The sequence below is a fragment of the Panthera onca genome, chromosome D1 (genome assembly GCF_046562875.1).
Source record: "Panthera onca isolate mPanOnc1 chromosome D1, mPanOnc1 haplotype 2, whole genome shotgun sequence".
NCBI lineage: Eukaryota > Metazoa > Chordata > Mammalia > Carnivora > Felidae > Panthera > Panthera onca.
Window position 1 is genome coordinate 72,405,902 of NC_138348.1, and position 22,009 is coordinate 72,427,910.

General features: G+C 36.5%; 1 long non-coding RNA gene across 2 annotated transcripts in view; it reads left to right on the forward strand.

Moving 5' to 3' along the window:
- Positions 1-403: 403 nt before the first annotated feature.
- Positions 404-22,009, forward strand: part of LOC132661162 (uncharacterized) — a 106,997-nt gene continuing 85,391 nt past the window's right edge. Inside the window, exon 1 of one of the 2 annotated variants that reach the window (XR_009602092.2) lies at positions 404-824. This is a non-coding gene — a long non-coding RNA (uncharacterized LOC132661162). The remainder of the gene's footprint in view (positions 825-22,009) is intronic. The other variant, XR_009602090.1, reaches the window with a different exon arrangement.

The following is a 22,009-nucleotide window of genomic DNA, read 5'->3' on the forward strand; positions in this document are numbered from 1 at the left end:
ATCTGCAGGATGAGAATTTATAAACTGAGCAAATATTTGTTGCTGGAGCATTATCTTCATATTTTTAAAGCATCAACCAAGTGACTTATAGTACCTAATTAGAGAAAAATACACACGGATACAAAGATGAGTTTCGTTTTCTCATCGAGACATCTGGAAAAGGATTGCTGGTCATACTCCAGACAATGCAATTAAGGACGGGAGAAATGGCCAAATCCCTTGGAACAGATCGCACAATTTTCAAAGCTAGGAAAGTTTGCTGTGATGATTCATACATCATGAATATCTATGTCTCAGATACTGAGCATGTAACTTTCAAAGGCTTCCAGCTGACTTCCAAGAGAAGCTGTTAACTTCCAGAGATACATAAGTCTTTTAGGGAGAAAAGGAAACCTTCAATTTAACTAAATAGGAAATGTAGATGAAATCTTGATATTCTTTGATACGCCAAAAATTATAAAGTCAATCCTAAATGTGCTAAAGCAGTCAGGATCATGAGCACAGAATATAAAAAGCAGTATTTTTCTGTTATGTAACTGCATATGCCTGGAAGCGATTCAGGAGAAGATTTGGATCCTGAATTATTAAGAACATTTGTATATTCTCCAGGGGCAGGAAGTCTTATTACATAGCTGATGTCCAGAGGCCTCTAGCCTATAAATAGGGTGTCTCACTTGTCTCCTAAATTCTAACAATGAGCTAAAGGAGGAGAGCAAGAGCTAAAGGAGGAGTAAGAAGGAGATGCTAAGAGGAGAGAAATGAATAAATGGCCTCTAATATTTGAGAGTCTGCCAGAAGAGACAGCAAAAAGACATTGAAATAAGGTAAGCAGAGAGAAGGGGATGGGGGAGCCAATGGAATGTGCTATCAAGGAGGCCAGGAAAAATTTATGTTTCTAGAAGGAGGGAGTGACCAACCATTAAATGCTGCTGAGATATCGAGTAGGGTGAAAGCTGAACCATGTCCACTGAATTTAGTTACAGGCAGCTAATGCAGACTGAAGGAAAGTGGTTCTCATGGAATAGTGGATCAGAATACAGGTTAGATTGGTCTGAGAAGTTAATGGACAAATAGTGGAGACTAAAATTAAATAACTCTTCGTGTAAGTCTAAGTGTGTAGAAGACATGAGCTGAAGGAGCCCTTAGGGTGAAACCTTTTTAAAAATTTTTAGATGGAAGAATTTAAATGTAAAGTTATCAGGAACAGAATAATTCACTGTGGTTCAAACTGCAAGTTATGACTCATTAGTGTGTTGTGACAGTAATTTAGTGAGTGGGGACCAGCATTGAAGAAAAAAAAAAAAAAAAGAAAAGAAAAGAAGACAGAATATCAGCATATCATGCATAATAAAATAATCTTATCTTAAGAAATTTTGTTTAGGGGGCACCTGGGTTGCTCAGTCGGTTAAGCATCCGACTGGCACAGGTCACAATCTCACAGCTTGTGGGTTCCAGTGGTCAGCTCAGAGCCTGGAGCCTGCTTCGGATTTTGTATCTCCCTCACTCTGCCTCTCCCCCACTCATGCTCTGTCTCTGTCTCTCTCTCAAAAATAAATAAACATTTAAAAAAAAAAAAAGAAATTTATTTGTATAAATTGTCTACTGCAATCCACAGTAAGAAATATTTTGTATATTTATACATGATACATCTTATGTATATTGTAAATATATTGTATATATTATATATGACACTTATAGTATACATGTATAATATGTATATATTGGGCTGCAATGTAATATATATTTCTTATTGTGGGCCACAACAAAACTTGTTGTGGGTTGCAGACACTCTGAAAGCTAAAGTATTAAATGTTGGCACACATTCTGGAGAGGGAGGGGACACAGATTACATGTAGAGGATCTGGCCTTCAAGAAGAGGAGAAACATGTACTTTTTTTTGTATTAGGAAAGCAGGAGGAGATGATTGGTATAAATGCAGGTTAGTGATATACTTGGCAGCAGAATGTTGGAAGGAAATACTTTTTGATGCCTCCGATCATTGTAGTTTAATACAATGGAATCATCTGCTGAGAGTAACTAGTAGAGAAAAAGTATCATGGTTTATAAATAATGGATGAAATATGAAATATTTGTTATAGAAAGTAGATCAAGATGATTAGAGAATGATACTAAGATTGTGTATTTGGGGGGTTGGAGGGAGGGGAGGGTGGATGATGGGTATTGAGGAGGGCACCTGTTGGGATGAGCACTGGGTGTTGTATGGAAACCAATTTGACAATGAATTTCATATTAAAAAAAATAAGATTGTGTATTTTTTGAATTCGTAGGCGTGTCAATCCATTTAGGAGTGTTCAGGTATCTGAATGTAGATACAGACACAGGGAATAAAGATTGTTGGGTTCAGGGTTGGGGTTTTTCCCATCGGGGGCTTTGAGAAAATGAATGGACAAGGGAGGTTAGTGTATTGGTACCAAAATAACTGAAATTAAAGATTGTAGATCAATCAAAAATATAAGGAGTTTGATATTTTGGAATAAAAGTAAAGAGGTCAGTGGAGCTGGAGGCTCAAAGACACTGAAGAATAGCGAGAGTTGAGGCTCCTGAGCAGGCATGTGGAGTTTTCACCAGAGTGTGAAATGTTTGTGATTTTGGAAGTGGAAATTATTTCAGTGATAATTTGTCAGTGGAGACAGTATGAAATATACCATTAATGATAAGGAAGTCATGGAACCTTTAAAATAAGATGTTGGGTAGATTGTCCACATGGACATTGAATTTTCTGAGATCATGGCAGAAATCAAGGAGAAAAGGGATACTCTGAGCTAGGTACCAAAATCTTGAGTGAATGAGATGAATTGGCCAAGAGGTTGGTAGATGAAAACAATGAGGAACGGGAGTTTTTAAAAGTGTATGGAAGAGCTTTTGTGGAGCAAGGCAACAATGAGAACTCAAGCTCCACATGTAACCCATAAACTATCAAAGAAGATAATATTGCCCAAGAACATCAGCTCTGGATTCAGACTGCATGGACTCCCTTGATGGTTTTGTCTCTCTATATAGTTCTGTGACATTGAGAAAGTTGTTTAATCTCTCTCTCTCTGCCTCAGTATCATACCTCTAAAACATGAATAAAATTACCTACCTTGTAGGACTGCTGTAATAATTAAGTGAAATACATTTATGAAATTTATATATGAAATAAATTCATGTATAGTATAGGTTAGTGCTTGTACACAGGAAATACACAATAAATACACCAATAAATACACTTTACTGTTACTATTGGCTATTATTTTCTAGAATGTTTGAACAACCTCTGTTTGGGAGAGCTATAAAAGGTTTCTCAATAGTCACCTAATTTTTTTATTTTATTTTATTTTATTTTTTATTTATTTTTTAATATATGAAATTTACTGTCAAATTGGTTTCCATACAACACCCAGTGCTCATCCCAAAAGGTGCCCTCCTCAATACCCATCACCCACCCTGCCCTCCCTCCCACCCCCCATCAACCCTCAGTTTGTTCTCAGTTTTTAACAGTCTCTTATGCTTTGGCTCTCTCCCACTCTAACCTCTTTTTTTTTTTTTTTTTCCTTCCCCTCCCCCATGGGTTTCTGTTACATTTCTCAGGATCCACATAAGAGTGAAACCATATGGTATCTGTCTTTCTCTGTATGGCTTATTTCACTTAGCATCACACTCTCCAGTTCCATCCACGTTGCTACAAAAGGCCATATTTCATTTTTTCTCATTGCCACGTAGTATTCCATTGTGTATATAAACCACAATTTCTTCATCCATTCATCAGTTGATGGACATTTAGGCTCTTTCCATAATTTGGCTATTGTTGAGAGTGCTGCTATAAACATTGGGGTACAAGTGCCCCTATGCATCAGTACTCCTGTATCCCTTGGATATATTCCTAGCAGTGCTATTGCTGGGTCATAGGGTAGGTCTATTTTTAATTTTCTGAGGAACCTCCACACTGCTTTCCAAAGCGGCTGCACCAATTTGCATTCCCACCAACAGTGCAAGAGGGTTCCCGTTTCTCCACATCCTCGCCAGCATCTATAGTCTCCTGATTTCTTCATTTTGGCCACTCTGACTGGCGTAGTCACCTAATTTTTAAAAAAAATTTTCGATGTTTATTTTTTTGAGAGATAGAGAGAACACAAGCCAGGGAAGGGCAGAGAGAGAGGGAGACACAGAATCCGAAGCAGGCTCCAGGCTCTAAGCTGTCAGCACAGAGCCCGACGCGGGGCTCGAACCAACGAACCGTGAGATCATGACCTGAGCCAAAGTCGGACACCCAACTGACTGAGCCACCCAGGCCCCCTCACCTAATTTTTTAGTTAAAGTAATGTTTGAGGAAGCTGGTAGTGTTGTAAGGATTTACTGGTTTTATAGAAAGAGTTCCAGAAAGCCTAGTGAAATTATTTTGGAGGCAAAGAAAGTATGAGTGGATGCTAGATGAGGGGACAGACATACTAAGAATCACAGACATGAGAATAGAGCTAGGGACAGCTTAGAGAACTTGTGTTCACAGTGACACTGCCACAATGACATACAGTTCACACTGAACTCTCACAGAGGCTGGGATAGAAGGCACGGATATGAGGCAAAAATGCATTTAGTACCAAGAGTTTTTGGATAAAAGAAGGATATTTTGGCCTTACAGATTTCATGCATATGTGATCTGGAAGAAAGATCTTATAGGTGTGGAAAAGGTGCAATATTTCCTTTCCTTCTAGTGCCATCAGCTACAATGAGAGCAACTGTTCCTAGCAACAATGGGTAAATGAGCACAAGCCACATGGTCTCTCATGGAAGTAATAGAAGATGCACATTGGCCATAATTCCCAAACTTATCCAACTGGTATAATTCCCCCTCACCCCAATCACCATTGTTTCTCTATTTTCACAAAAGTCATTATCATAATCTTAAACTAGTACATTCTTCTGTACTTATTTGTTTTGTTTACTTGAATTTGAAGACCATGAGAGCAGTGATTCTATCTCTTTTAGTATGGCATCTACAATGCCCAGATAGTCACCATGTTGTCAAATGGAGGCTATGCCTTCTTTCAGTTCAGGAGACTTATATACACTAATACATGGAGTTACTTTGCCTTATAAAAGTATCATATTGCTGTGCAGTGCCTACTACTTGATGTAATTTGCCATTTGGAATTTCTCTTTCTTATGATCCAAAAAAATGGAATCATGATGAGTCACTAAGCACCAACTAATGGTTTTGTTGTATAATAGTGTAAATAATTGTATTCTGTCTAAATTTAGAATTATTTCTGTGAAACTTCACACATTTTTTCTTTCCCTTAAGTCCTCAGCAAGATAGAACATTTGGTTCATCCAAAGTGCTGTGCTTGAAAAGATGCAGAGGAAGTTTGACAACTTACCAATGCATTCCTCACTACACTGGCCTCTGCACCCCTCTCTGACTTTCTTTCACAGCCCTCAAGATGAAGTGAAATTTGTTGCAGGATTATAAAGATCCAGTAGCTTCACGAAGAATTCAGAATCTTTGGCATTTTTTTTTGCTGGGAACAAATGGTCAATTGGAAAACTATCCTCAGCAGAAATGAATAGACATTACGGAAAGCACAATTTTCTAAATAGCAATAAAGTGGTAACTTCATATAGACGTTTGCTTTAATAGTCCTAAGGGATGGCAGGTGTTTTTTGACAGCAAAGGCCAGATTCAACATTTTTTAAATTAAGCATCTACTAAGATTCTTCATCATGATTCATAGTTTGTAAAAGGATTATAATAAATGTTGACATTTCTATCTTTTGTTTTATTCTCTGCTCCTTTTCAGCTTGCTTTGTTGAAATTTCTTAAGGCTTAACCTGGGCTCTGCTAAATTATCTTTATTCACTCTTTACCTGTTCCAATTTCAACCTGTATATACAGTTCATATACTCTCCTAAGATCCAGATTCATATATCCAATTGTCTTCCTGACATATCCACTCAAAAGGGCTGACGTTCTCTCAAATTAAACAAGTGCAAGAAGAGATTTACTGTTCCTTATTCACCAAACCGAGTTTCTTTGTCTTTTCCTCACTCTATTTGGCCCCACCATCCACTTACTCTGTCTCATAAAGCAAAAATGTTACTATTTTTCTTCATTATTTCTATTTCATTAGGAAGGCCAGTCAAATCTACTTCAAAGATATGTTTGCCATGTGCCCACTCCTTCCACCCATCTACATCAAGTCACCCATTAACCCTTTCTGTATTACTTCAAGTGTCTCCTGACTGTATTGACTTCAGTTTCGGAAAAGCTTTCCTTCCCAGAGAAAGATCACGTCTCTTTTCCAATTTTTTGCTCTCATAAAGTGTAAGGTAGGGCTCTCATGAGCCTGGCCTGGGTCCTACGGGCATCCCAGAACCAGGTACTAGACCAGGTGGAAAAACACTGCTCTAATTTGTCAAGAGCAGCTATGTGGAATTCTGGTTCAAGTGGAGTCAGCTCTACTCAATCCACAGGGACAGAGAGATGGGAAAGATAATTCCCTAAAGGAACATCAAGGCACTGTTTCCAACAGAAGAGGAAATAGATGTTGGGAAGGCAAAAACAATGTAGGTGTACTACTTTCACTGTCGCCTTCCTGCAACACGTTCTCCGTGTATCAGATCAAATGCATATTTTTAAAACTCAGGTTCTGTCATTTCATTACCTTTTAAAACTCTGTTCATGGTTATTCTTGCATTTAAAACACATTTCTAACCCCTTGTAATGGCTGCCAAGTCCAGGCAGTATCTGGAACCGGCCCACTGTTCAGTCTTATCTCATGCTACTTTCTCCTTCACCCACCACACTCTTCCATGAAAGTTATTTTTATAGCAAAATTATTTTCCCACATCAGGGCATTTGCACTTGCTGTACCTCTACTTAAAAGTATCTTTCGCCCATTCTTGCTATCCTGTTCTTCTTATCCTTCATGTCTCCACTCAAATGTCACTTACCCAGAGAGGCTTCTCGGCCTACACACCCCTACACTCTTAGTTTTCTACTGTGGAGGCTATCTCTTTCTTGCATATGCTTCTCACAAGCTCTAAACATTAGTGGCTTTTGTCTATCTTCCCAAATGGCATAAAAGCTCCAGAGGAGAAGAGCTATGTTACCTTTTTTCATCACAAACTCAAAACTTCCCACAATCTCTCTGGGTCAATATAGTCTGAATCACTGAATCCTTAGGGCTATTTCTGCCATTGTTCATTTTGTATATTTACTTACACGTCCCTGGATACCTGCAGTGCTGCATCAGCTGCTATAATATCTAATTGTTTTTGCCACTAATCCTCTGTAATGTTTATTCTATAGCAGCATTAACAAAGTTCTTTAGTCAATTACTTATTTTCCTATCTTTAAAAAATACCTTTATTTATAAATATATATTAGTCTTATCTGTCTTCCTGTAACATTACATTACATTCCTTCTCCGCAAAGGAACAGATCTAATTTTATCCATTTTTAAATCAATATATCCTCCAGTTACTGTGTCACGTAAGCTTTATTTTTCTGGTTTCTTTACATTTTCAATACCTTGTAAGGTCTGAATAGGATACATTTACAGTCTAGACCATAGCTCATGAAAATGTAAGATAAAGTGATAGCATAGGTTTTAAAATACCAAATGTAGAAGGAAGAGAATACAAATGTTTCCGTTTATACCTTGGAATAAAGTCAACTAAGAAGCACATCAACTAGCAGTATTCAATGTATGGACAATATTTATCTACAAATATGTCAGGAAGAAGAGGCTAGTGATATTTTTTACTGGACTAAACAGTATAATTACAAGATTATAATCATATAAGGCTGTGCCCATTCCCTTTTTTCAGGCATAAGACTTTATCACATACTTTTGGCATATAGAGTGTATAATTTTTATTATGTGGTGAAACAATTATAGTAAAGATTGACTAATCAAATGTTTTTAAATGAGGATTAAATAAATTGCCTGGCATTAAAAATGTTTAATGATAAATCAGAGTATAAATTACTTTTTAGAAGTGGATTATGGATTAATTTATAGTTTTTTTGACTTAAAATTTAATGTAAAAGCTATTACTATAGTGTAAAATTTAACATTATCATTAACATTTGTATGATGTACATTCTTCAGGTAGAAATCAAATTGTTGTCAGGGGCTTGGCAACAGACATGTTGAATCAAGTCCAGCGTGCCATGGTTCTGTGGAAGGATCAATAACGAGTATTCTCAACAACGTACCAAGAATTGTTACAGGCATGGAGTTAGGTACAGAAATCAAGGGGACAGACAGTTATTGCAGAGAAAAAAAAAAGGTGTTCAGCTTCATTGATATTGAAAATATTTTTTATATGGTAGATTTTGCCAGGCATTTTGTGTTTTAAGCACCTTTCCACTCCTTTCAAAAATAGTCATAAAATTATTAGGAGGCAAATCACCTGTTTGGAGTCATTACACCTAAATTCTTACATGGATCCTTCCTTTCATACAATTGTGCTTAGGATTTTTCAGATCTTGTCAATGACAGTACTACAGGGCTATCAATTGGTGCTTTTAAGAGATCTTCAAGAGAAAATAAAAAAAATTAAACAGACTAATTTTTAGAGCAGTTTTAGGACTACAGAAAAACTGAGCGGTACATTTAGAGACCTCTCATAGATCTCCTCTCCCCTGCAGAACTTCTATTATTTTTCATTATTTTTAATGTTTCTTCAATTGTTATACTAGAGAACTGGCAGAATTCAAATATGACTTCCATAAATAAAATTTACTCTAAGCATCTCTAGAGCTACAAACTTTAGAGTCATGATTAAAAGTATGGTCTTCAGTATCAAATAGTGGCATTTGTGGTCAAATCCTGTTTCTGTTGCTAGTTAGCTATGGAAACTTGAGCAAGTTTGTTAACTCTTTTGAGCCTTAATTCTATTGTCTGTAATGTAGGCATAATAATAACCACCTCATGAGGTTGATGTGGGGATTAAATTAGATTATGCAAATATAGCATTGATACAATATCTATCATAGTAAAGAGTGGGTGCTATTATTTTTATTACAAATGAACAAATGTCATTTTTTATAGCATGTTATGGAATTTGAGAAATATTTAAGGAAAAGTTTAAGGATACTTAATTTATGGCGGAAAAGTAAAGTAAAAGGTAAAGGAGAACCCTGGGCTTTGGAGTGAAATTGTTCAAATCTCAGTATCACTACTGAAAACTGGGTGACTCTGAACAAGTAGTTCACATTACCTGATCCTCTATTTCTTAAACTTGAAAATGGAAATATTGTTACTTATATTTAGTCTTGAGAATTAAATGAGATAATATATCTCCCAAAGTGTGTTTAACATCATTGGCCAAAGCATCTGATTATACTTCCATAAGAAACATGCATATACATAGTAACCTTTTCTGATTGTGTGTGGTGATAAAATAGAACTATGAAAAGTGTGAGCTATTTGATATAATTCATTTGGGTGCTCAACAAAGCTTTTTATTTTTTTTTTTAATTTTTTTAATTTTTTAATTTTTTTAAAATTTACATCCAAATTAGCATTTAGTGCAACAATGATTTCAGGAGTAGATCCCTTAGTGCCCTTTACCCATTTAGCCCATCCCCCTTCCCACAACCCCTCCAGTAACCCTCAGTTTGTTCTCCATATTTATGAGTCTCTTCTGTTTTGTCCCCCTCCCTGTTTTCATATTATTTTTGTTTCCCTTATGTTTATCTGTTTTGTCTCTTAAAGTCCTCATATGAGTGAAGTCATATGATTTTTGTCTTTCTCTGACTAATTTCACTTAGCATAATACCCTCCAGTTCCATCCACGTCGTTGCAAATGGCAAGATTTCATTCTTTTTCATTGCTGAGTAATACTCCACTGTGTGTGTGTGTGTGTGTGTGTGTGTGTGTGTGTATACACACACATACCATATCTTCTTTATCCATTCATCCATCAGTGGACATTTGGGCTCTTTCCATACTTTGGCTATTGTTGATAGTGCTGCTATAAACATGGGGGTGCATGTGTCCCTTCGAAACAGCACACCTGTATCCCATGGATAAGTGCCTAGTAGTGCAATTGCTGGGTCATAGGGTAGTTCTATTTTTAACTTTTTGAGGAACCTCCAAACTGTTTCCCAGAGTGGCTGCACCAGCTTGCATTCCCACCAACAATGCAAAAGAGATCCTCTTTCTCCACATCCTCGCCAACATCTGTTGTTGCCTGAGTTGTTAACGTGAGCCATTCTGACAGGTGTAAGGTGGTATCTCATGGTGGTTTTGATTTGTATTTCCCCGATGATGAGTGATGTTAAGCATTTTTTCATGTGTCAGTTGCCATCTGGATGTCTTCTTTGGAGAAGTGTCTATTCATGTCTTTTGCCCATTTCTTCACTAGGTTATTTGTGTTTTGGGTGTTGAGTTTGATAAGTTCTTTATAGATTTTGGATACTAACCCTTTATCTGATATGTCATGTACAAATATCTTCTCCCATTGTGTTGGTTGCCTTTTAGTTTTGCTGATTGTTTCCTTCACCGTGCAGAAGCTTTTTATTTTGATGAGGTCCTAGTAGTTCATTTTTGCTTTTGTTTCCCTTGCCTCCAGAGATGTGTTGAGTAAGAAGTTGCTGTGGCCAAGATGAAAGAGGTTTTGCCTGCTTTCTCCTCGAGGATTTTGATGGCTTCCTCTATTTTGAGTTTATTTTTGTGTGTGGTATAAGAAAGTGGTCCAAGTTCATTTTCCTGCATGTCGCTGTCCAGTTTTCCCAGCACCATTTGCTGAAGAGACTGTCTTTATTCCATTGGATATTCTTTCCTGCTTTGTCAAAGATTAGCTGGCCATACATTTGTGGGTCCATTTCTGGGTTCTCTATTCTGTTCCATTGATCTGAGTGTCTGTTCTTGTGCCAGTACCATACTGTCTGGATGGTTACAGCTTTGTAGTATAGCTTGAAGTCTGGGATTGTGATGCCTGTCAAGAAAGCTTTTGACAAATTTCTATACCAAAATTTACCTACATATAAAACTCCTAACAGATTTCTAACTGTGATTTTATCATAATTGACTTTACTAAGGTATTGTAGGTAAACAGAAATAGCCACATCTCTGTGGAGACAGTCGTCGTGCCATATACCCTTACCCTTTCCCTCTATCTATATTCAAAGGGCTCCATAGTTCTCAGCTGTACGATCTTGGGTTAGTTACCTATCTTTGTATGTTTTCACAATTCAGCTATAAAATATTTATTATGGCAGCACACTTAATAATGCAATTACATATAAAAGATGTGTGTGTGTGTGTGTGTGTGTGTGTACATACACACAAAGCTCTTGCATGGCCCCTGAAGGTGAACAAGTTAACAACCAAAGTATAGAATTTAGTAGGGAGTCAAGAGAGAAGGGTTCTCTTCTCCCTGAGAGTGGAAGGTTTTTCTTCTAGCTTTTGTGCTGGAGTGTTAAAGACAAGTGCGTGCTCTGCTTGGGAAGCTCTCTGTTTAGAAAGGTCAAACAGATCTATTGCAGGGCCAAGAGTAAAGGAGATATGGAATAAATTTGTAGAGTTGATCCTGTCTAGGATTTAAGAATGAGAGTTGAAAAGTTTATTGCTTTGCAGAAGAGAGTAAACAGAGCTTGTAGAAGGCTTAGCTAAGAATTAAGAATGTGCATACAGGTGGCATATTTGACATCATATTTCTTGTCTTGAGAGAATAGGAGAAATATTCGAGGGAGTCAAATTTCTGGCTAATGATTACCAAAGCGGTTGTAGGTTTTGTCCCCCACGGGATCCAAACTAATTTAACACTTTTAATGACAATACTTAATAACATACGTTGGTTTTTGCTCTGTTTGCTTTGTTTTGTTTTACAAACAGCACTAAGTTATGAAGCAGTGTAAAATCAAAGTTCCGAGAGACTTAGAGGCAGATGAAGAGACTGACTTTTAGGTAGGTTAGCATCATTTTAGGTAGAATAGCATCCCCAATTCTTACCACGCCTCATGACAGAGCTTGGGTGAGTCCATGGTTTTCCCTGCCGACTGGTCTTCTCAGTACACCATGATGAAAAGCAGTAGATGGAGTTCTATGCTGTCAAGTGCAGAAATACATCCAAATAATAGCTACATAACAGTAAACAGTAAGATTTAAGTAAGCATTACATTTTCAAAAAATGTTTTATAAGTGCTGGTGACATTTGAAGAGTGGCCAGCCACAGGTGCTTTCTGATGGATCTTTTTTTGTAGGACGTGGAAGCAGGTGATGGGGAGACTTCTACAGGAATGGGGTTCGTGAGAAGACTAGGTCCTCTCCCTGTCTTTTGAGGATGCTAAAAGTTTCTATCCTTTTCTGTCTGGAAGCTATACATTAAAAGATACGGTTCTGAGTCATTCTAATAAGATAATCTTTGTATTTTCCAATCAGTTCAACTGTTTGATAGTATTGTAAAAATACAGCCATTTAGTGAGCCATGCAGTTTCTTCAATGCTGAACATTTTTGGTACTATCTGACAAAAATATTAAATGAAAGGCATTTATATATTTAAAATATATCTAACATGTATTTACAAAAATCTAATACTTGTTTAGGTATGCAGAAATAAATACATGAGGAAAGGAAGTGAACCATAAACTCATTGACAAATCATGAAAAATGACTGCTTCACATCAGTGCATATTGCCCAGAATATGATTTTTTATTTCTTAAAGCACAGTGATACATAAATATAAAGAGGAACAGTAAAAGAAAAAGCAAAGTATTGAATGCTCTGTAACTGCGAGTTTCATAATCTACAATGACAAATACTAGAATAGTTGCTGAGGGTAGATCATTGGCATTTCTTTAAGTGCCTAAAGGGCATCTTTTACTGGGAAGTAAGTGCTTCCAGTATGTCATTGGATTTATGATTATACTGGCTTATTTCCACCTAGTATGTTTACATGGCGCTTGAATTTCAGTTTACATTTAGTAATGTGTTTAAAACATTTTCATTTATTATCAATCTGATTTTTCTGGGCCTAGCATTTGTTGATAAATGCAGGGGAAATTGCATATCAACAACCTGCAACTTTGTCAGGGTCAGACAAAATCAGTCCTCAAATGTTCCTGCTCACGCTGAACAAAGCTGCATTTTTGGTGACACGGGTGATTGATGTCTCTAGTCACCTGACAGCATATTTTATTTAGAAAAGATTATGTCCTCCCTCCCCAGTCTTGACCACATGGTCAATTTTTAACTAGGCTCTTTTGAGAATCCTTAATTTCCTGATTTTTTTTCTTCACATCTTATCTAATCTTCCAATGTCCAACCTAAGGTAGATCATAAAAGTGTATATTTTTAATTTCTATTCCCAATCTTACAAGCATTTACAGATATGGCCATTAAATTGGCCTGATTAACACTGGGTCCAGTTTTATCTCCCTTGCTAAGAATGGTCAGTTCTAAAGAAATCAAAAGGAAACTAAAATGTATTGACTGGCATTGAGTTGATATTTAATATATCTTTTTAACCAATTCTACCTGCATGATACCTATGAAATTCACATCCTTCTATTTTTTCCACTGCTTTTACTTAAATTGAATATTCCAAGTATTTTTGGATGACTGGCTTACTGGAAGAAAAAAAACCTTAACAAATTGTCTTATGTCCAGTGTAGGTACATGAATTCATTTTAGATGTTGCTCTCATATGGATATTTCTAAGCTATAGTTCTTATCATATTATGCTTTTATTCAAAAATTTGGAGTGGCTTGTCATTGTCCCATGGTAGATTGCAAAGAGGAGTGAGCATATTTAAGTGAAAACACAAGATGATGCATTATGATATGGGAGGAACAATATTAAAACTTTACTTGTATTATTATAGTAATAAAGAATATATACTTTATAAATGAGTAAACACATTTAAAAGTGTGGGGTGAGATACTTTCTAATAAAAGTACATTGTTATTAATATTGGAAACCACTAGTGTTTAGAATGATATCCAGGTTACTTAGCAGGCATTCATTTTCTCTAGAACCTTTACCTTAAATATCTCTTTGCACTGTATTATCATTCAGTCTTTATGATAGTAAAACTGAGATGATTTTACCACAGAAAATCCCTACTTTCCTTCTGCCTAGAATGTGTCCTTTCATCTGTAGGCTCTAATCTTAACCATTTTTCAAATTCCAGCTCAGAGGCTAATTCCTTTGTAAATATTTTAGTAGTTAGAACAGCTTGATTATAAATAACAGAGAACCACTCAAATTGGTATGATTAATAAAGGAAATAAAGGCTCGTGCCACTGAAAAATTAAGATAAAGGGAAGGCTTCAAGTGCATTCATCAGGCCCCAAAGTCATTTATCCGTGATGCCCTTGACTCTTCATTCACGTGATTGTTCTCCTCAGGATGGTTTCCTTAATGGTTACACAATGTTGCAAGGATTCTAAACCTTACATTTGCATTCCACATCATGTAGAGCAAGAAAGAGAGAACTGCCTCCCCCCCCCCCCCCCCCAATTCAATAAAAGTCCTTGGCTTTACACTGAATTAACTTAGGTCATCTGCTCACTCATGTGGCCAGAGAAATGATGATTAGTTTAGGTCAGCCAGGGCCTACTTTTAAGTTAAGCTAGTCAAGGTCTACCCCTGGAACTGGCAGGTCATTAATTTCATGGCTGCTTCATAATGGAGATAAAAACAATGTATTCTGAGTAGGTAGACAACAATGTCCACCATAAGCCTTAAGTCATTTACCAGCTAAAAGTAGACTCTTCATCTCCTGAATTACGATGACACTTTGTTTATGTATTGTCTTTTACTCTTATTTTTCCCTTGTGTTATTGCAACTTTCTTTCATATTTACCAGGCTTTAAGCTGCTTAAGGGGAAAGTGCCTATATCTGATTCATCTTTTTATCCACCTTCCTCCTGTCTAGCATCTGGCATAGTGCTTTGTTAACTTATTATTATCTAGAACAAACGAATACATAAATGAAAAATAAGCACATGATTGAATGATTGTGTAAAATCGTTACCTTGAAATATGTTTCCTTTCATTAGAAGATTTCCAAGCAGGTGTGCCTGGGTGGCTCAGTCACTTAAGTGTCTGACTTCAGCTCAGGTCATGATCTCATGGTTTGTGGGTTCGAGCTCCATGTCAGGCTCTGTGCTGACAGTTTGGAGCTTGGAACACGGAGCTTGCATCAGATTCCTTCTCTCTCTGCCCATCCTCCACTCATGCTCTGTCTCTCCTCTGTTCCTCAAAAATGAATAAATGTTAAAAAACTTTTAGAAGGTTTCCAAGCAAAGTGTGGTTCAACATATTCAGATATGGAAAGGACTTATTCATTAGAGAAAAGCTGGATATAATTATCACTAAGAAAACTTCCATTTCAACAGCTTATATATTTAAGATTTGATCTTCTGAGAGAAGGAGTATCTTTTAAATGTCTTCTTCTCAACTACATATGTTTTGTAACCCACAGATAGTCCATGAAAAAATACTACTTGTGCAGAATAAAACAAAGGAAAGTACAAAGTGATTGGGAAGGATGGCATGTTAGCCTGCCAAATATTATGCTTCTCTGAACAGGAAGAAACTTGACCTTGGACATTTCTTGCTTGCATTTAAATGAATAATAATCACTTAACACTATTACTAGACAAATTAGTTGGCCTTCTTTTGAAAAGATAATTTCTTCTCATCAGAATTTTAATTAAATGAATAAAGTGTTTTTAAGGTTTTTAGTTTTTGAGCTTCCAGATTCATGTTGGATGAAGATTTTGTTTCATTTAATATAGAAGCTATAGTTAATGAAAATTATTTTTATATAACTTTACTTATCAGAAATCTCCCCCATCCCAATGCTTCATTCAAACACTGAATATTAAATCCAAATTGATCTCAAGACCCACAGACACCATGGCCTACCTGAATGAGTACTCCGTGTTGGTGGCTTACCATCAAAAACTGAACCCATGATCTGCCCCCATCAAAACAGCTTCTCTTCTGTTAGGTGTCTTGGTAAGTGACTTTTTCATCCATAGAGTTGTTCTTTTCAGAAACCAGGGAGTCTTCTTTGACACTCCCTCTACCTCATTCACTCATATCCAATTCATTATCAAATCTTGTCAATCCTGGGGCAGCTGGGTGGTTCAGTAGGTTAGGTGTCCAGCTCTTGATTTTGGCTCAGGTCACGATCTCACAGTTCATGAGATTTAGCCCTGCATCGTTGGGCCCTGTGTCACTGCTGGAGCCGGGCCAGCTTGGAATTCTCTCTCTCCCTCTCTCTCTCTCTCTCTCTGCCCCTCCCCCATGTGCTCTTTTTTTCTGTCTCTCAAAATAAACAAACTTAAAGAAAATCTTGTCAGTTTTACTTCCCATATTTACAAAATGTGTGTCTTGAATGCATTCACTTCTCTCAACCTCTATTGCTACTACTCCAGGCCGCCATTATCAATTGCCTGAACTTTGAAAAATAGCCTCCTAACTCATTTTCCTGTTTCTAATCTTGTCTTTCTTCATTCTAGTACCCATACTTTCACCAGAGTGTTAAAAAAAAAACCCACTAAAAGCATTTAATAGCTTTCCATTGCTCTATAAACATAAATTCTGTAAAATTTAGGCAATATAGCTCCCACCTGTTGATCAATCCTTATCTTTGACTAATCCCTCTCTCTTACTTTGCTCCATCCACACTGACTACTTGGTTCTTGAAATACACAAAATTCTTTTGACTACATGGCCATTGTACATCCTGTTTCCTATACGTGAGACATTCCCTTTGCCTCCCCCATCTCCCCCTCTCTCTCCTTCCCTCTTTCCCTCTCTCTCTGTCTCTCTCTCTCTCTCACACACACACACACACACACACACACATAATTTCTTCCTAGCCTAGCTAACTCCTACTCATCTTTCAAGTCTCAGATTAAATGGTATTTTTTATTTGTTACAGAATCTTTCTCAGAACCTTTTATCAGATTAGGCTAACTCCTCCTGTTATAAACTCTAATAGCTTTCTGTACTTTTATGTAATTGCATGTATAACAATCACATTAAATAATATTGTGCAATTATTTGTTAAATATATGTTTTCTCCTTTATATTATAACTACTATGATGGCAGGCACTGTGTCTTTTCTGTTCATCATTGTATCCCTACTACCTAATATAGTCCCTAACCTTTAGTATGAATTCAATAAATATATATTTAATGAATGCATAACAAAAGAATGCATAACAGAAGAAAAAGATTTGTTGAATGATTCTATTTGTCAAAGCATAGCTCAAAACAAAGAAAGATAAGATGTGGCCACCGAGGAAGGGAAAATGTGAGGCAATAAGTCACAGTAAAAGTGTTGTCCACTTGAGTTTTTAAAAATGAGGTCTATAACATCGCTATTTTTCTCTGCCTTTTACCTTCCAGGCACTGATCTTAACTTTGCTTTGTTTGTTCATAAACCAGCATTTTTTTCTAGCCTTATCCTCTCTCCAAATTAATCTCTATGTCACTCACAAATTTCTATTGATTTTTTCTTTGTAATATCACTACACTTGAAAAAATCCCATTGGCACTACCATATTGCAGAGCACAATTATCTTATCCTTCGTCCTCTACAAAAATCTCCTAAAATATCTTCCTACCCTCAATCCACATAGCACTGTGATGCCAGATTAATCTTTGCAAAACAATTCTCTGTTCATGTTACCCACAGGTCAGAAGTCTCTATTTGCTCTGTCATTCTATAAAATAAATAGAGGCACTACTTTGGCCTTCTTCACCTTAATCCCAAATTTTCTGTCTCTTAGTATGAACACTCCATATATTCTGCATATAGTCTTGCCTCCACAATTTTGTTCATTCCTTTCTTTCCTACTTTACTTGCTTTGTACTCCAAAATATTTCCTGACTACTCCTGTTGACAATCTCTCCTTTCCCTGAAGTTTGTTCTCACCTACATTCTGGGATAATCACGTAATACCATATCATAGTTTATATCAGTTATTTTTATTTTAACATAACCTCAACTAAACTGTTAATCATTGAGAACTTTACTATAGCCTCATCATTCTGGATAGTACCTGGTAATGTAATTGCAGTCTCTTGTAACTCACTGTAGTGCTAACATTTAGAACAGAATTTAGTACATAATACAGCTTAATGAATATTTATTGCTGCTGCTGCTGATGCATATTACTTAAAGAAGGAGAGGTGGGCAGGATGAATAGAATGTCTTGTGAAATGCCAAACATGCAGAGTATTGCTAGTAGAGAAGCTAATTGAATTCACCAGCCTTGAGATTCCTAACAGTTTGTTGGTATCAGCATTAGTTGAATCATTCCCTGATGCAAGAGAGTCTGAGGCAAGAGCATTTCAGTAAAAAGAATGGCATGACCAAAGGTTCCAGGGAGGGGAAGGGGTGGAAATATGTATGAAAGATGGACTCATTTGATAAGAAGAAGCGATTGCTCACTCCGTGGAGACCATTATCTTGTAGGGAAAAAAATGAAGCTGTGTTTATGTGACAAAAATATCTTGAAAATCTGAATAAAAAGAGTTTTTCTTCTTATACCAAACTGTCTTTTTTAATTTTTTAAATATTTATTTACTTTAGAGAGAGAGACAGAGGCATAGAGAGAGAGAGAAGGAGAACACAAGTGGGGGAGGAGCAAAGAGAGAAATGGAGACAGAATCTGGAGCTGGCTCCAATCTTTTTGAGAAACCGAGAAAATTTTGGTCAAGAGAATAATAGAATTGTAGTATTTGTAGATATTTAGCAAACTAGGTAAGAAAAACTATACAAACTGAAAACCTGAGCCCAATCTCCTATTTTTCCATCCATATGTCAAATAGTGGGGTCATTTGCTGACAGATAAGTGAACTAATTTTTGATATTGCTGTACTATAAATACTGTTGTTTTATAAATCCAAGCTGTTGCTTGTATAATTTGGGTATTTTTTTTTCTTTTTAGGTGAGATGTTGGTATTGATCAATAATAAACTAGAAAGGAGTAAAAAAGTTAAAATCCATGGTATTCAATATTTACTATAAAAATATCTTTTATATTCTTAACTTTGGGGATGAAGGGAGTGTCTATAAATACAATAATTATGAAAGACTATTTTCTGGTTAATCGATGTTTAGCACATCTAACTAATATAAATTGGCTTCTTAATGATAAGCCAATATCTTGTTCTGATATTCAGAGGAACATTTGAAAATTTGATATACTCTGTTCCTTCGTCCTTAATATAATTTTATTTACATATTTATGTACTTTTTAGATGTTACCAGGTTAATCTGAGTTAATCTTGAATATTAAACTTTGCACTCTGTAAATAACATGGTTATGTTTTAAGATTGTTTTGATTCCTTTTGGTTTTTATTGGTCCTAGGCCTTTGCTGCAGGATGTACTAAGTAATGAAAAAACCGGTTATGGAAAGTATGTAAACAGGTTGTTTTCATTTTGTTTTGGTTTTGCTTAAAGTGTGAGCTTGGGGTGTTCCAAGGCATTCAAGTTACCATGCTGGTTGCTTTTCCATAGATGTAAAGTATCTAAGATAGTTACCCACAGAAGTGTTCACATCATCTTAATATGTCCCCATCTTCCCCTGTAGTGACCAATGTTACCTGTGATGACAAACTTATATTTGGTACCCGTAGCTTAATTATTCATGCCCTCGTCATATTCAAGAATATAACCAAGTAGGGCAAAGCAAGGGAGTAAGGTACATGGGCCCATAATAGTCCCTTCCCCAAATTCAGCATTTTTCTTTGTGATCTGGTGACCTCTTAATCACTTTTCTTATTTTCTTTTTATCTATCTATCGATTGAGAGAAAGAAAGCATGCACAGGGGAGGGAGGGAGGGAGGGGGGGGAGAGAGAGAGAGAGAGAGAGAGAGAGAGAGAGAGAATACCAAGCAGCCTCCACACTGTGGAGCCCGGTGTGGTGCTCAAATTTATGAGCCCTAAGATCATGACCTGAGTCAAAATCAAGAGTCAGACACTTAACTGATTGAGCCACCCAGGTGCCTTCACTTTTCATTTTGGATCAGGAAATGGTGACATTATAACATCATTTGTGTTTAGGTGGTGATAACTATGTATCTGAACTGTGGTCATATGAAGTTGACAAGTCCCTTCCTAAAAGATGGGATGGTGACAAAGCGAAGTAACCTTGGGAAAATCAGAGACTTCCCTGGCAGACGAATGAAGTCTTCCATGGCCTCCTGCTTCCAAGTATAAGAGTACCGGAAGGTAGAAAAAGTGTATGATTTCACTTTTTGTCACACTCATTGCTAGTTGAGTAAAAACATTTATATTTATTTATTTATTTATTTATTTATTTAATTTGGATTGATTTTAACAACTTGGGAAAGCACTGGAAATATACATTGCTTTTCTAGTGGTCTAGCTGGTATTGCTCTAGTCTGGAAGGTTGAATGCATCGAATGCTCATTTAAAAGGACCTAATGGTCCTAGAAAGATGGATCCCTGTTTCTGGTTGAAATTACATTTTAATAGAATTCTGACAAAACAATATGCATTTTAATAAGTTTTGTGAAATGGCAACATTGTCAACATACAAAATAAATAGCAAGAGTGATAGTAGTTTTTGAATCAGCAAATGTAACTGGAAAGTTCTGGAATATTGTGAGGAGCTATAGAATGTTTAAGTCAGGTCCTGGCTTTATGTTTACAGTAGTAAAGGAGGTTTTGAGATTTATAGTCAAGATCTCAGAAGCATGAGATACATGCTATTAAAAATAGTTATCTGAACTGTGGGGTTAGGTGATGTAGGGAAGAATGCAGTGAACAGACCACAAAGTGGGAGATGAATTGCATGTAGATTATCATGACACACAGAGTTGTGGTCTGAGAGTAATGCTTTAGATTTTCTACTTTTCCTGCTGTATCTCCAATATTTCTACGTATGTCTAGATCAGGAGTTGGCAAACATTTTCTATAAAGGGACAGATGGTAAATATTCTAGGCTTCCTAGGGTATATGGTCTCTGTTGCAAATACTGACACTATGGCCACAGATTATGCATGATAAAATGGGAGTGGTTGTGTTTCCACATGACTTTATTTACAAAAATAGGAGACAAGCACAGTAACTATTGTTTGCTGACACTTTGTCTAGATTCTTACTTACCAAGTCAGATCTTGCCTGGATCATCACATTAGCCTCCTTCTTATCTCTGAAAAAAGTATTTATATCTTTATTCATTTGTTCAAGAAATTCTATAGAACAGGTAATACATATGAGACACTGTATCATACAACACAGATACAGTTGTGAAAAAGATAGATGACTTTCTTTTCTCTAGGAATCTAAGAAACATTGATAAATAAAGAATCAAGTAAAAAAGCTAATGAAAACTTATTTTAAGAATTATAAAGGAACTAAATACCATGATATGAAAGAAATTAATTGGAGGTAGGAGATCAACTTTAAATAGTGGCCAAGGAACGCTTTCTGAAGAAGGTGACTTTAAAGCTGAAACCTGAATGACAGGGAGAAACAAAACAAAACAAAACAACAACAAAACCCCAGCCATATCACAAGGGTGGGGAAAGTGCATTCCAGGAAAGAGAAATAAAAAGTATAAGAACTCTGAGGTGGGAAGGTGCTTGATATGTTCTGAGAATAGAAAGGAAGCCTATGTGCCTAGAATGGAGGAAAATAGAGGTATCAGATGAGGTTGGAGATGGAGACAGTATCCAGAACAAGAAGGCCCTTGAAGGTCATGGTCATGTGTGTGGAATGTTTTCTAATTGCAATGGGAAACTGCTGAAAATTCATTATCAGTGAGGTAACATGATCTTATGTATGTTTTACAAGAATATTCTGGCTGCTGGATAATCAATGAAAGGGGAGGTATCTGCAATGGCTCAGATGAGTGATTCTGAGAGTGGTTGTAGTGTAGAGAGTGACAAGAGGCTGGATTGGATATGCATTTAAAATAGAAAAATAGGAATTGCTAATATATTGGATACGGAAGTTAGGGGAAGAGAGGAGTCAAGGATAACTCCTGATGTTT